Source organism: Pteropus alecto, unplaced genomic scaffold (genome assembly GCF_000325575.1).
Source record: "Pteropus alecto unplaced genomic scaffold, ASM32557v1 scaffold42, whole genome shotgun sequence".
NCBI lineage: Eukaryota > Metazoa > Chordata > Mammalia > Chiroptera > Pteropodidae > Pteropus > Pteropus alecto.
Genome location: NW_006434825.1, coordinates 2568813 through 2585567, shown reverse-complemented (window position 1 = coordinate 2585567; position 16755 = coordinate 2568813). Strand labels below are relative to the sequence as shown.

The following is a 16755-nucleotide window of genomic DNA, read 5'->3' as shown; positions in this document are numbered from 1 at the left end:
AAGGTGAAGCTTCCTGTTGTCAATTCCGCCTGTTGCTATAGATACCGAACTTCACAATCAGTAATTAGAGCGTGCCCCCTGCCCCAGAACTGGTCAAACAGAGCAGAGCTCTCTGCAAATGGTCTTAAAAGCATCCGCGCAGGCATGGAAATGCATCTTCGATGGTGACGGGGTTTGTTTTATTCATAGACTTTTTGGAAAAAAAAATTACTGGTTTATTGGAAACCATAACAAAATGTAAGTAATTATGCTTTCTTAAAACACAACTGAGTGTCCTTATCGTGTTGCGTTAAGGATAGGAAAGATGACGGCGGGGAGCGCGGAACGACACAAAGATGCCTCTGACCAGCCACACACTGGACGGCGTTACTTCCTACTCACATTTAGCGAAGTATGTGCCACAGCCTCCCCCAGCCCCCGAAAGACATGTCTTTATTTGCAAGGGAGACTTCTTGTGGAACGATGAAAAAGTTAAGGGAAACTGTTGGTGGCAAGAAAGAAAAGTTGATGAGTTGGGCTTATGTTATTTAGTGGAGTAAAACAGATGTGGAGCATTTGTGTCTTAAGGCATTTTGGTCAAGAGAGAACTAAATTGGTTAGAAAGTGTGCAATTTTGCAGGTGTTAGAAAAATATAAACTAATGAGTCCATACTCTGTTCCCTAAAGGGAATGAGGATGGAAAATGAAGGTTCGCGAAGACACTTTGCTGGACTTAACATATTTTAATTTAAGGTGGCATCACTATCCTCACTTTAAAGCTGAAGAAATCAAGTTCTGAGAGAGTTAATGATTTTCCCCAAGTCACCCAGTTTTTGTCACACAGCCGGGATTATAAGCCATGTCTTTCTGACTCCAAAACCTATTTTCCCATCTTTTCTTCAGAGAAAGACTTCTCCCCACAGCATATAGGGATCTTGCCAGAAACTGCTCATCACTTTATCCATTTCCCAGTTTGAAAATAAATCCTGGAATTCGGAATGATGCATATTTATTTTAAGATCATCTCCAAATTTCCTTACAAATGCACATTACAGCCATGTTCTGCCAAGCCAAGAATTCTATTGACATTTCCAAAGTACTGTTGATTATATTTTTGATTCTTTTAAAACCTCCCTAATTGCCTTGTTGATTTCAAACACCCTGAGAACACTTCCTAAATGCTCACAGCATCCAATAGCGTAGGAGAATAAATGGTTTACAAGAATGGTTTAGGATGTACAAATAAAGCTTTGGAAGAAAGTACATTATCTAACAGCCAGGCAATCCTGACATCTTTTATGTGACATTTTTATGGGAGCCAGAATTCCCAGCCTCAGATTATATGTATTTCCAAGGAGCCTGGACTTCAATTGGAGTTGAATCTATCTGTCTGGCAAGTGTAGCCTAACAAGACCTTTCCTGCATCCTCACACAGAGTCAAGTTCAGGGCAGTAATTCTAGAGCATCTCTCCTGGACACAAGCAAAAGTCATGTCCATAATCTGGGCAATTCATGGACTTAACAATAGCTTAAATTAGGAAGGTCCTGAGAAAGGATCTTGTCCATGCTTCTAAGAGCACAGGGAAAAACAAGTCAGTCAACTTTATGCCATTATTTTTATTGATAAAAACACCAATAAACATTTAAACACATATTTTTGTGTTGAATTCTTATCATGATCTTCTGAGGTAGGTAGTACTCTCCCTGTTTTACAGATTTGTTTTTCACTCTTCAAATGTTTACTGGGTTTTCCTACAAAGAACTCAGACACCAAAACAAAAACAAAAACAAAAACAAAACAAAACCCTGAAAACTGAAGCTCAGAAATTTAAGGCATTTGCCTAGAACAGTGTTTCTCAAAAAGGAAAGATTTTGCCCCTCACCTTCCCCTCCTCCAAGGGGATGCTTGGTAATGGAAAGACAGTGCTACTGGCTTGTAGTGGGTAGAGACCAGGGATGCTGCTTAGTGTCCTACAAAGCACAGGACAGCCCCCACCACAAGTAATTAGCTGGCTTTAAATACTCACACTAGTGAGGTTGAAAAACCCTGACCCAGAGTGACATAGCTTTGAGGCAGTGTTAGGATTTAAATATGGGTCTGTTGTCTTTGTAACATGACAGTGTTGCTTTGGACAAACAATTAGCATTTCTACTGAGTGTTTTACTTCTCTTGAAATTATGGAAAATTATCATCAAAGGTTTGGTCTCTTGTTTATTGTCTGTCTTCTCCACAAGACCATAATCTCCATGAGAGCAAGGATTTTGCTACTATGGCATTTTACTGTATCCTCATCACCCCTTTTAGTACATAGCATATAGTAAGTGTTTAGTAAATGTTTACTGAATGAATGTATAAATGTGCACAAAATGAACTATGACAAATTGCATGAGGAAATAGCAAAAATTTGCCCTGGATTCCAAAGAAGGGGATTTCTTCCAGCTAGTGGGTGGAGGCAAGTGGTGGATTTTGAAATGACTTAAGGGAGAAAGAAGATCTGAACTGAGGTTTGGAATCTGTAGATATTGAGCTTTAGAGTGGTGAGAACATTACAAGCGGAAAGACAGAGTGATGGAAGCACACGTGGAAGCAAGCACACAGATCACCATAAGTAATTTAGCTTTAAGAGACCAGCATAGGAGTGATTGATAGTGGAGCAGGACAGGCCAGAGAGCCGAGTCAAGGGTCGGTGGTAGATCCACAAACATCGATTAAGGAAATTGGACTCTATCTTGTGGGATGTGTGAAGCTGTGGGGAGTTTGAATGGAAGATTGATGTGTTCGAAGCTACATTCCGATCAGGTAAATATGGCTTCTGTGTGTGAGATAGGAAAAAAAATGGAGCGTGGAAGCCGCTTGTGGATGGCCATTGTCTAGGGAAGACAGAAAGTAGACTCCTGGCTTATGTGACAATTATTTTTGTTTTAACTTAGATTTTTTTAAACCTAGATCTTTAAAAACAATATATATATGCATATATATTATTAAGCTATTTACTCTTAAGTAGATAATATCTTCACATGACTCAAAGTCAAAGTGAAGGTACAAAATGGTGTGCGTAGACATATTTCTACATATGTATATATAAAAATGTATACATATTTATGTATGGAACAACCCAAATGTTTATCAATAGGGAATTGGTTCAATGAATTACGAAGCATTCACACAGAAGAATACTCAGCAGTTGTTAAAAAAAATGAAGAAATCATTTATATGCTGATTTGGCACCATCTCCGAGATATACTGTCAAGAGAAAAGAGCGAGGTATGGATAGTGTAGTGAAGGGGAGGGTAAAATATACACAAACATATTGTTTTGCGACATCCTACTGTACTCTACCATTCGCAAAACAATATGTTTGTGTATATTTTACCCTCCCCTTCACTACACTATCCATACCTCGCTCTTTTCTCTTGACAGTATATCTCGGAGATGGTGCCAAATCAGCATATAAATGATTTCTTCATTTTTTTTAACAACTGCTGAGTATTCTTCTGTGTGAATGCTTCGTAATTCATTGAACCAATTCCCTATTGATAAACATTTGGGTTGTTCCAGTCTTCTGCTGTTACAAATCGTGCCGTAGTGTGTAACACTGTGCCGACATCTTTCCCCACATGCATGAGTGTATTTGTAGGGCAGAGACCTAGAAGTAGAATCTTTGGTATTGTTATCAGTACAGACAAAGTGCTGTTCACAGAGATTGTTGCCATTTACATTCTCACTTAGCAACATCCAATGGTTAGTGTGGTCCAGTTGGGTAGAGGGGTAGACTGAGGGAATGCAGGGATGGAAAGCTGCCAGTGAATGCCCCCAAAATGTACTTTAAGGAGGACCGTTTTGGTGGGAGCACAGAAGTTGCGCTGATTAGATTCAGGGTAGCAAATTAGTGCAGTTTGCGCTAATCCAGGTGAAAGTATATAAGGACCTGGGCTGCTAAAGGAACAAGAAAGATCAATGGTATTGGGGAGGCTCCTCATTGATAAGTGACCGGATGTGAGGAACGAGGCAGGGTGATACTAAAGATGATTTTGACACCTCCAATGAATGCCAGTATCCAGTAAGGATGGGCGGGGAGGAAGATTATTTTTGTAGAAGAAAGACATTGGTTTGGGCTTGATGAAGGTATTTCCACCCACCAGGAGTGTTTGACAGGAGCTCAACGTTATTTGTGGTGACTGCACTTTTTCCTGATCTCACCCAGAAATCTTTCCTATCACTCCCAATCCAAGCGGATTTCATAGGCATATAATTTTGTTAGTTCAAAATCCCCTAAAAGCCAAAAAGAATTTTTTTAAAAAAAGCTTTTAGGTGCTTTAAAATGCCTTTTTAACAGTCCCAGCAACCCTGTAAAATCATTATTATTCTCTTGTTAGAGGGAAGAAAACAAAGGCCCAGAGAGGTTAAATAGCTTGGCCAAGGTTACACAGCTATTAAGCAATGGTTCCAAGACTTGGATCCAGGTTAACTTGAAATCTCCAGCTTCTAACTTGATGATTTCAGTAGCAAATACAGTGGGACAGAAGGGTCTGGGCATTTATTTCCAAAGGCTGATTACTTGACTGTGGAATTCTAATCTTTTAACAGCATCCTATTTATTTCCAAAGTGTCAGGGCAGATTTGCCAAATTTTGAAAAGTGCACTTGTGATTCAGTAGGATTCGATCTGAAGTTGGAGATAATAGAGCCTGTGGTGGAGGCTCCGTCTCCTTACATATTTGAGTTCTCAGTGGGACTGGAAAAAGCCTCAGAGTATGAAGGTGGTCATTCAGTTGCCTGAGCTGTAAAGCCTGACTCTGGCAGCAGCTCTCACAACCGCACACAAAGGCTCCATTGTTACCCAGCGTGAAGGGAGCCGAGGCAGCACCAAACCTCCAAGTGTCACTTCTCTGGGTTAGAAATGTTGTTTTCCATTCACTGGTAAACAACAGTCCAAGTTCATTGTCCTGACAAAGAACTCTGTTTCTTCTTTTATGCTGAGAGTTTTGCAAGTTAGGATCTTGATAGGAATGCTTCTGAACAAGGCAGGTTATAAATGTTGCCGAGTATATCACCCACAACAGAGACTGTTCTAGCACTTAGCCTTCTAAAGTATCCAGACGAATCTAATAGAAAGGAGTGAATGAGCAGATCCTGTGCTTGCAAAATTCCCCAATGCAAAATTAAGATTTATTTTCAGGGCGCTCACCGATGTTAAAGGATTGTCTAATGAGAGGCGCATGCTGTCTGGTATGCTGGTTGTGCATATGACTCGCAGTGCCTTAAAATTCGGTTATTGTGCAGTCGATCTCATGTAGAACAATTATGATATATCAAAAACAGAGGAGAAAACCACTTAGAAAAAAGTTGTAAATAATAAAGTGAGTGCATGATTGTATTTTAAAGGTTATATACATTAGGTTTAGATTGGAGAAAATGGCAGCTTATTTTTAAAGGCCATTATATTTATGCTTAAATAATTAAGATGACTTCCACCTGGGAAATTTTTAGGGCCATCTCAAAGTTTCCATTGACAATAAAGTCTTAAATACAATTCATTTCACACTGATTTTATCCCAGTATTTCTTTATAGATTGCTTTCTGTGCCTGGCACTGTGCTTACTGTGTATTAAAATCTAAATCCATTCATAATTTAATTCATTAAATAATTAATTAATGAATTAAATTATCTAGCTCTTTTAATGTGTCAGGCCATGTGCTTGGCTCTATGGTTCAAAGACAGACAGTCACAGTTCAGCACCGAAAGAGCTCACAGGCCAGTTGAAAGAGCAAAAATGGCTTGAGTCAAATCGGTGAAGAGCTGGGGGTCAAGCTGCCTGGGATAAAGTCTAAGCTTTGCTGCCACTAGCTGGGTCATCTATGATGGGTCACTTAGCCTCATCTGCAGAATAGAGATTTAAAAATATAAGCTAATACCTATTGAGTGCTTACTCTGTATTAGCACTTTTCATGAATAAGTAGATGTATTTCTCAGAATAACCCTATACAGTTGCCACTTTTATTTCCATCCCAATAATTCAGAAGAGGTATACAAAGCAAATTTGCCCAAGTTCACAGTCGCTGGTTGGTGGACTCAGGATTTCAAACCCAGAGTGTCTGATTCCTGAAGCTATGCTCTCATGCATTCCTTCAATAAGACATACGGTGGAGGAACTAAATGAAATAATTCACATAAAGGGCTTAGTACAATGCCTACTACTTAGCCCTTGAAAGATACAATTTTCATTGGATAATTAAATATTAAATAATATATAACATTCTAGCTAATACTTATAATAAATAAATGCATCGTGTTATAGCTACAGAAGACTGCAAAGTACAAGAACGTATAGGTCCTGAAGAGGGTGGGCTCAGTTCTACGTGACAGGCAGGGTCAGTGAAAGCTTCCTAGAGGAGATATCCCTGGGCTGAGTCTTGAGACTCATGGGGTGAGTCAGGACTGCAGAACAAATGCTGGTCACGTGCTAGTGCTCCAACAATGCTGAGAACACGCAGAGGACAATGACCCTGTCTTCATGGAGTTTATACTTCGATGGCTCATCATTTAGGAAGCAAAGAACAAATTAACCTAATGTGGCAAGAAAGAACAATCAATTAGACCATGATGGAGTGCTCCGGGATTGGTGCTCTTCCAAACTGGACTTGGAGTCGCTGCAGAGCAGGTGCAGTCTTTATCTCGCTGGGCTCTGATCAAGTCCAGATGTTCCCAGGCAGTTCTTAGGGATTTCCATGTTCTCTGCACAGAGGAGCTACTGCTGGTATGCTGGCCAAGGAAGACCCATCGCCCTTGAAACAGAAAAGGGGGAAATGGCTATGTGCCAACCAAAGAGAACACTATATTCTTGGCTGTAAATGAAAACTACTGAGATGTGTAGGATATCATAAAAAAGACATTTAGATAATCTTTTTTTTTTTTTTTGGATGAGATTATATTCCAAACAGAACACACAATGGCTGGCAGGCTTGTCTTTCTATTTGATTTCACTCCTGAAAAATGGGCTTTGGCCAGATTCCATCCCACTCTTCCCTCCCAAGTCTTCCTTCCCAAGTGGATGGAATCCCCATGGGAATGATATCTCCTTTGCAAATAACAAGGAGGATGATTGAGCAACACTGCTGCTGGTCGCTCCCTTACTCAAAGTCCATTTGTGAGAGGGAGACACGAAATACCAGCAACGAAGGAAGATGCTGTACCCCTAAGAATCATTGGTCTACGAGCAAAACACATATTCAGAAAAGATATTAGCTTGTAATTCAGGAAAAAAAAGAGAGAGTTTAAGAATAGGAGCCTCCTACATGTTTGAGAACCGAGTCTCCCAACTCAGATGAAAAAGTTAAAATACTGTTTGTGTTATTCCATGGAAATTAGATCTAGCAAATACTTTTATTCGGCTTATAAAATGTTAAGGCGTAGCCCTGAGTGCCGTAATTCCAGGTAAGCCTGGAGTAGAGTACGAGGGGGGACACCCAGAAGCCCATAAATCAATTCCTGAACAGTGGTTTATTAAATGATAACCTTGTCACATTTAAAGTCACACTGGAAGGATATATTGAGATTTTGTTCTCTTCATGGTCTCGGCATCAATGAATTAATTCAGGGAGTCTAAACTTTTCAAAAACGGGGCACGGGTGATCAAGCCACAGTATCTCCTTTTGCTCCCCGACCCCAACTCTTGCAAAAACACACATCCGGGCACCTGCATCGCCTATTCAGGAAGCAATCATGTTTGAAATCACTGCAGACAGAACTTCAGTTGGCTCTCTATATTACATTTTTTTAAAAGAAGCTGGGCAGCATGGTGAAGTTGAAAGAGCAAGCATGGACTTCGGAGTCACACAGGGTTATGTTAGGTCCCAGTGTTAAGATTTCTAGTTGGGGAGGATCCTGCTCAAAATAATTCCCTCCTTGCAGAACTTCCTGAGAGGTAAGCTAAATAAATAAAGGCACAGAAGGTGTTAAGTAAATGGTATTTCATTATTAAAATAATAGTATTTATTCGGGACAGTTACTTGTCATATTTTCACATGATTTGGAGATAGGGTGGGGTCTTTTCTGGAATGTTCCAGTTTGTTTCTTGGTCTCAGCTGCACCTTTCTCATTTGCTCTCTCTGTAGTTTCTCTGTCTCTCTTTATCCTTCAAACATCCTTCCTCTCTTAAAAGAAAAAGTCCTTTAAGCCCTGCTAGGTTATTACTTATATTGTATTAAAAACCAACAACACTTCTGGAAGGAGCCTCTGGCATGCTTTAAAAAAATTAAGCAGTCTACAGCCATGCCACCCTGAACAAGCCCGATCCTGTCTGATCTCGGAAGCTAAGCAGGGTCGGGCCTGGTTAGTACTTGGATGGGAGACCACCTAGGAAGACCGGATGCTGTAGGTGTAAAAAAAAAAAAAAAAAAAAAAAAATTAAGCACACTTGAGCCTCTCTAATTCTGAATTCAGTTCTGAATATGCTTGTTGTACCGATGTCAATGGCTTTCCAAGAGAGAGTGTCCCAGTTATTTAGATGGCCAAGAGAAACAGCATTAATTCTTCATCACATAAATATGCTTCAAACCACGATCTAAAACAGATGGACGGAGAGCTGGATTAGCAGTGGGGCGTCGGGGCTGATCCCAGGCTCGGCCTCCTCCGTACTGCCTGGGTCTACTCGACAGCCTGGATCCTACCAGCCCTGGCTGGCACGCAGACCTGCAACATTTTCCTTTTGGCTTTGCATGAAGCTTTTACAAAGAAGCCACATGCATGTGAGTGACCTTTTCAGGGGTTGTTTCTAGTTCCTTGGCTTTCCATAAAGCCCCTGCTAATTTAGCATGGTATGTGCCTGAGTTTATTTTTTTAACAGCTTTATTTATGTAATTAGTGAGTGAAGTCATACATTTTATTGATCTCGTGAAACTCATTTTATGGTTTCTATTGCCCTTCATATTCTGACCTTGCCCCTCGGATCCTAGCCCTTTGCTTTTGTAGATGTTAAATGGTCTTAGCATTTAACCATTTACAACTTTCCATCTTTCCAAATTTGAGGTCCCCCTCAAAATTAATAGAGAACCCTAACATCTGCTTCTGGAATGGGTGCAAAGATTGCAGTCGATAGTCAGCTGTGACACCAGCTCAAATGGCGGGAGGGGTGAGAAGTCCTTAAAAAGAAGGGGTGCGTTTTCTAATGATGAAGTACAGAACAGGTGGTTCTCATTTCACTATATTTAAAATTTAGCTCCTTAAATATGCCTTTCTTTCCCGTTCATTCTATTTTCTATTAGTTTAATGGAGTGCGAGGTACAGTCTCTTTGATGATGTGGAATGTGGGCTTATAAAAGCTAAGTACTACTATATATTTCTACTGTCCTTGCCCATGGCCCACGCTGGGGAGTTGTATATTGTGCCAGTAATTTTTAAAGCCGGCAAGTGTTCTACCAGTTCATGAAGTTTTCCTAATGGTAGCTGATCAAATGTATTATTTAACTAGGCAGATAGAATCGAGGTGAAACACAGAAAGTAACGAACTGGCATTGGTCAGTCCTTTACAGATGTTTCTTTCCAAAGCCTTGACACCAAAAAAAAAAAAAAGGTATGAAATCATGGAGGTTTTTGGCATTAGCCAAGGAGGGGATTTCTGTAAAACTGAATCGATTCAGATAAGTCTTTAGAAAATTCTAGGAACAGATGTACAAGTTGAAAAAAAAAAAAAAAAACAAAACGGTATGAAATCATGGGGGTTTTTGGCATTAGCCAAGGAGGGGATTTCTATAAAACTGGATCGATTCAGATAAGTCTTTAGGAAATTCTAGGAACAGATGTACAAGTTGAGGTCTCAGGCCGGATGGTTAAGCAAGCCTGGAGGAAGAGTTTTTTTCCCTACTGACTACATCCGCCATAGCCAGAGACTTGGTTGTCCCTAGGAAGAAAGGTGATGTGTTCTCCAAAAGGCATGGGCCAGTCTGAGCGAGGCCAAATTTTGCCATTCTCAGCAGAGGGAGTAACAAAATATCTTAGAGGGTTTTTTAAAATTCTCTTGAAAGAAGAGGGGAAAAGATGGTGGTAGACTTCATCTAAACACACGCACACATCACACACACACACACATTGTGGTCATTATTTCCTCACAGGGACTATATGCTTATCAGCGTTTCATGAAGGAAACTGGGGCTCAGAGGAATGAAGTAACTCAGCTAAATATTTCTTTGTGAGAGCTCTGTGTAAATTAAGGAGATCAGTCCATCGCCACCTGTTGTAAATATTTTCTTTCTGTTTTCAACTTTGTAATATTTGGGCAATTTTATGTATTTGTCTATACAGTGAGTTTGGGAGAATACCATTGAGGTCTTGTGTTTTCAAAAGCAAGTCGATGTCTGACTACTCACCTGAACAGGAAACGTTTGCACCTGAAAGTGCCCAAGTGGAAGGAAAACCATGAGGTGTGACTGTCATAGTTATGCCACTTCTTATTCACATTTATGTGAAATTGTCGCTGAGAACAAAACTGACAGGAACATAGAGCCAACCACGGAAAGCTGACCTTCTGCCCCTTGGTGGATGGAAAGAGACAGACCAGACACCCATCTGCAGTGCTTCCCAGCAGCACGACCTGGGACAGATGACTAGATGTGGCTAAGCCTCAGCTTCCTGATTTACAGTGAGAATAATGACATATCTTAGAGCAAACAGTTCAACAGACATATGCTAGGCGCATGCCTGTTATATGCCAGGAACTTCGTGGCATTTCCAGAAATATGTGTCATAATATTTATAATTTGTAATACGGAATATGTATGTAAACTGTCCGAACTGTTGAGAGAGGTCACATAAATAAATTTAATTAAATTAATTATTTTCCCCGTCTTAAAGAGAATAGGTGGGGAAACTCTGAGGTCGGGACAACTGAGTAGAGACTATTGTGATGTTTTTATTTCCGTCAACTGCCAAGGGCTATTTGCAGTTCTCCATCTACGAGCTAATTCCAATTTCATTAATATGAATATCCTCGAGCTTCAGGAAGGAAATTCCCTGAATTTTATGGATCTTTGTGTCAGGCACACGCAACATCTAATGTTTCCCTCCTAGTAATGAGGCCCTTTTATTTTGCATCCTGTAGTATTAGTACCTGTGGTATATATTTCCTAGATAGGCCTAATAAAAATCACCATACTTCTTTTTATAGGAAAATGAAGCTATGACATTGAGCAGAAGCTAAGGAGCTTGACAATCTTGGCAAGACTTATCCAAAGAAAGCTCATATATGTCAGCCTTAAATCAGCGCGAGTTATATTTGAATTGTTTTATCATAGCTGATAACTTGGCAAAGATCTGGTAATTAAGCATTTACACATATAAGATTCTCTTAGGAATGCTTGAAAATGTTGGAAAGTCTAAGCCACACTTTAGGTTGTTTTTCTCACTCAGAATGACAGGTTTGACCCCTGACGTTATCCCAAGGCAGAATTTTTAGGAAGTATTTGTTTGTCTGTTGGCTGTTTGTTTCGAACGTCTTCACCTTTGGCTCAGCTTAGCCATAATGGAAAAAAAATGTCAGTGTGTTGGGAAAGAAATGGTGTTCTCCTCCTCCCCATCTCTCTTCCTCTCCTTCCCCCTCGCCCCCGCCCCCCGCAACTCCCCCCTCCCCTTCGAGCATCCTTAATGACTTCCAGGTGTGTCTGTGGGTCAAGCTCCCGGCCCCCATCCTGGGGATGCTGGGTGTGTGCCTCCACAAACACAAGACAAAGTTGGGGGCGGGGTACACGATGTAAGTACAACATCGGCCGGGGAGTGGGGGGAGGAACCCACTTTGAAGTTTTGAGGATGAAATTGGTAAAAATAATCCTAGATGAAGACAGACCCATTTACATTCCGAGAAAGGAAAATGTTTTACACAAACGGTTGCCCTGGACCGCGTGAGTTCTTGTTAATACCTTTCAACCTTGTGATTGAAAGCCGAAGGCCTGTGATCCACAGCAGAGACCACGGCCAGAAATAATTCTCTGAGAACACTGCGTGTGCCTTCAAATGGTCCTTGATTGTTTTTCTTGGATGCCCCGCTTTCCAAAGGCCAGAAGTTGTTTCATGGAGTCATTAAAGTTTGGGAAGGTTTTATATTCTAAGAGCAAGGTGCTCATAGGAAAATGTGTAATTAGTCATGATCCTTTCACTTGGAGTGGGTGGCATTGGTCCATTTCTCTACCTGGGGTCTTTTAATGATTCACAGAGGGACCCTTCAGTGCCTGTCCTTCTCCTTGGATGCCATTGCCATTGTGACCGAGCTTTCTCGATGCCACTAAGTATCACCTCCCCTGTGAAGGCTTTCCTGAACTTTTCTCGCCTCCTTCCTCTCTGAAGAATTGCCTCCTTTCCCCTGTGTGTCCCACTCAGCGTTAGACAGATGAGAGCACAGCCTGGAGGCAGACATGGCTGAGGACCCTGGTTCAGTTCTTATGAGTGTGACCTGAGAAGTTTCCCTGAGACTCTCCTATACAGTAGATACAATTAAACTAGACGAGGGGTCCCCCTAACGAGAATTACTGTCACAGAGTTCTGTCGTGGGAGCTTGCTCACGTGTACCTCTTAGACGTTAGCTACCCTGCTGCTAATTAGACTGTGAGCCTCTGCAGGGTTAGATTCTCATCTCACTCTTGTTTGAATCTTGTCTTAGGAAAGACCCAGGCACACAGTAGGTACTCAGCAAATACAGCAGAGTGAATGAATTTTCATAGATGTCTTGAAGGTATTCTTTCACAAGAGCCATGAGCAAAGCAGGCTGATGGCAGGGATCATTCAACCAAGGTAAGGCATACAGGCAGGGTATTCAGTCTTCCCCATCTACACATTGAACTCTCGTTAGTATTGATGATCTTTCTCTCCTGAAATATCACAGAAACTGCCCTGAATGAAGATAGATGGTCTCCCTTCAGCATTCACGTCCGTCTCATCCACCTGTTTCTGTCTCACCCACCCATTTCCCACGCCCCGTTCCCGCTGTCTCAGGAAAGTAATAATAGTAACTCATAATAATAGTTCAAAATAATAATAATTGTACCTGGGATTTATATATCAAAGCGCCTCATGAGAGGGCAAATAAACCATTTCGCACAATGCAGAGAGAAGGACAGATCTTTGGCTGCTGTTGATCAAGTTGAGGCAGGAAAGATTTACAGTCAGATCTCATCACCTAGAGCAAAGCGATGGTGCCCTGTTGGCATATGGGGATCCATTTTAACGCTGTTCTCTTGGTTTTGCTTAAACTGCCAAGTGAATTACTGTAACACGTTTTGCCTACGATTAATTTGACATCTAGTGGCAGAGAGCTTCTTTATGTTTTTCAAGGCAAGCCGGGTTGAGGTTTTTGTAAAACCATTTGTCCATCATTTTTCCTGATGTTCCAACATGGTTTCTTTAGCTTCTTTGGAATCTAGTTGTGGGATTTTTTTTTTTTTTCTTTTAAAGGATCCAAGGGGAAGGGGAAACTTTGTGATAGTTTTGTTGAAATGTTTTAAAATTCTCCAAGTAATAAAATACGTTTATGGTGTTTGCTTGTGAAAGCTGACCTTCGCCGGAATGATTTGTGCTCATCACAGGAAGAGCAAAGTAAAAGGGGTAAAAATGGCCCTCGAGAAATGTCCCTGGGCATTTGCCTGAATGACTTTAGGGACAGTGTCTAAAGCTGATATTAATTCTGCTACATCTGATGGCACGCACCTAGGGTCCTCCTCATAATCTATTTGAAAGAAGCAATTTGCCAAATACAGACTTTTACATCCCTGATCGTTTTAGAGCCAGCACTGATTTCAGCTCTGGCAGCTGACCACAGTTCCTGCTGGGCTTCGCTGCGCTGTCAGCACCATGGGGCCTGATAAAGCATTTTCAGATTTTTCATACTCACAATGCCCCATGGTCTCAACTCTTTTGGAAACATTAAGCTTCTTATCTGAGTGTGTGTGTGTGTGTGTGTTTTATAAAGAAGTTTACCTGCAGTCATAAGAAAACTGACAAAGTGTGTCAGTCCTGTCCAATAACGCATTATAACTGAGCAGCTAAACCTAAAATGGCCTTTTGGATACTTCCCCCAAAATGCATACTCTAAGTAGGCTGTTTGATGGAGTGGGTGGCTGATGACTTCCTGGACTTATTTGCTGGATTCTTTGAGAAGTGACATGCATCATGTGGTAGCTCTTGGCCCCTCTCTCTTCACTGGTACCTAGGGAGTCAGAGGCGACCCCGCCCCCACCTCACCCACAGTTCTCCCAGCTCTTAGAATCTCTTGCTCTTTGATGGTGGCGAGTTTTTAGCTGCTTTCATTTGTACCTTGCAGCCCTGGCACCTGAGAAGTACAGTCCTTTTGGAGTTCAGCAGATTCTTTCTCTCGCTCGCTCTCTCTCTCTCTATTCTGTCTCTCTGTCTCTCTCTCTCTCTCTCTCTCTCTCTCTCTCTCTATGGGAAATCAGCAGAAAACAAGGTTTCCCCTGAACTTCACAAATCTCTCCCCACGGTGACTGCACTGATGGAGCTCCCAGCGTGTGGCAGGCAGTGGGCCAGGCGGTAATTAAGAAACACCACCCCAAATTCTTTAGATCTAGATTTATGGGCCAGTGGGCTCAGAGAACATCTCACTCACACAAAGCGGGACATTATCTTTTGTCTATTAAACATAAGCTTTCAAGATGAGTTGTGCAGAGACAACAACATAGGCTGTTTCATTATGCTGACGTTTATATTTCTGAGTAAGGGGACAGGCTCTTTTTCTACATCAGTCTCAAAATGAACAAACTCATATTTAGCCACAGATTCTTCTTGTCACTCAAATGCTTTCCATATATCAGTTTTATGCAGCTCTTCTGCATTTGTCTATTAGGAAGGATGCTGATGCCTGGGATTTAGAATGGAGATGGTTGGACCTCTGACTTTCAAGAGTAAAGAATCAAAATTAAAGAAAATAATAGGCACACCATTATATATAAGTTCATTTAAAGAAGCCAACAGCATGACCTTTCAATGGTTGTCACAACAGTTATCAGTAATGCCATTTTAATCGGAATGGACTTTTACCAGATTTTTTTGAGGTTTGATGTCAAGATCTCCAAATGGAAAAAAAAAAAAAAGTCCCCAGAAAAGTTTGAGGTAAAGAAAACAGGTGACAAAATTTATGGTCCATATTTGGCTGGAAGGAAGCAGTATTGTTGAGGTTAACTCTTCGGTGCTCATTGACTTTTGCGATAAGCCTGCGTAATGGGGAAAAGATGACCGAACGATACTATCCCAAATGCTAAAAAAAAAAAGAGCAACGAGGGTGGATTTAGTTCAGTCAGCACCTGCATATCTTATCTTCTTTTCTTCTTGTTTTTTCCTTTCCCTTCTTTTCTCTCCCCATCGTGTATTCATTCATTCTACAGATCTTTAGTGAGTGCTTGCTCTGTGTTGGGCCACAGTCTAGGGCAGCGATGGGAAGTGTGTGGGGTTGACCAAATTAGATGCATTTCTTAGGCCCATGGAACTCCCTCGGATGGGGTTATAGGTGACAGACAAGGGACAACAAATACATAAGATGATTTCTGGCAGTAATGGGTGCCTCAAAGCATATAAAACTAGTTAGTGGAATAGAAAGCTAGGGTAGGGATGGCAACTGCGGTTTGCCAGCAGGAGGAGATTGGACCTATCCCCCTGTTTGGTAACATCACATTGATAGCTTAAATTCAGCCATGGTTGGAATATTTATACCATGGAAATTGGCAAGTGCTACAAACCAGGGATCCCTCCTCCTCACCAGAGCTGATTATTAAACATGTTCTAGAACATCCCTGGAAGGCATCTGGAGGAGGTGACATCAATCTCACTTTGTATTGAAAAGAATTTTCATTTTGAGTTTCAGCATGAAAATCGGAGGCCAGTTTTTTTTTTTTCTTTCGTCTCTTTGATCAGTTAATTTCAAACATTCTATTCAGGGTAATAGAAATATAAGAAGTACCTTGATCAATCATTTTAAATAGTATTTTGGAGATGACAAAAAAAATAAAGGAGAGGGAAAACCCACAATATTGAAGGGACTCTTTTTCACAGGGCCTAGTCTTCAAATTAAGTGTTGCATCCTGGGAGCTACAGGGTTTATGATTTCTCTCAAAGAATGTTAGTTCTGTTTTTCATACCTGCTTCACACTCTTAGATGAAGTCTTTCTAGACTTTCCTGGGGAACTTCCCAAATCCATCAGTATCCATTACAAACTGTTACCACCTAACATATCAAATGTATTTAAATTATTTGTTCTATTAAAATGTCAACGTATTACTTGAATTTTAATCACGCCTGAGGATCAATCATTGTAACTGCTACAAGGAAAACTCTATGACTTATCTGAACTGTGGTGTATTTAGCTACTGACGGTCATTTGAGTCGCTTCTGTTGGAGTTTTATTCTTGAGATCAATGCTGATTTATTCAGAGCCATTAGAAAAATTGTTTCAATGATGATAAAAAAATAATAATAATAACGATGATAATAAATAGAATGTTAGCAAGTATACACAGAGGGCTTTTTATGTTCCGTGCCATAGGCTTTATGCGTGACACCTCATTTGAACTTCGTAACAGCTCTGTGGCATAGATTCTGGGTTGTCTTAATAACACACATCAGAAACTGGGGCACAGAGAGTTTAAGTCACTGGCCCAAGAGCACACAGCTAGTGGGGGCCTGAGCCAGTATTCAGCTCTCTATCTGTGGATATGAAGCCCATGCCTTTAGCCACCAGATACTACCAATATTTATCAAAAGAGGATTAGTTTTTTTGTCTCAG

The 16755-nt window shown here is 40.9% G+C and overlaps 1 protein-coding gene and 1 pseudogene across 1 annotated transcript in view; both read left to right on the top strand.

Annotated features, from left to right (window-relative positions):
- The window catches only part of WWOX (WW domain containing oxidoreductase), a 908680-nt gene that overhangs the window by 827761 nt on the left and 64164 nt on the right, over nucleotides 1-16755 (top strand). The window lies entirely within an intron of this gene.
- LOC112478276 lies at nucleotides 8242-8360 on the top strand (annotated as a pseudogene).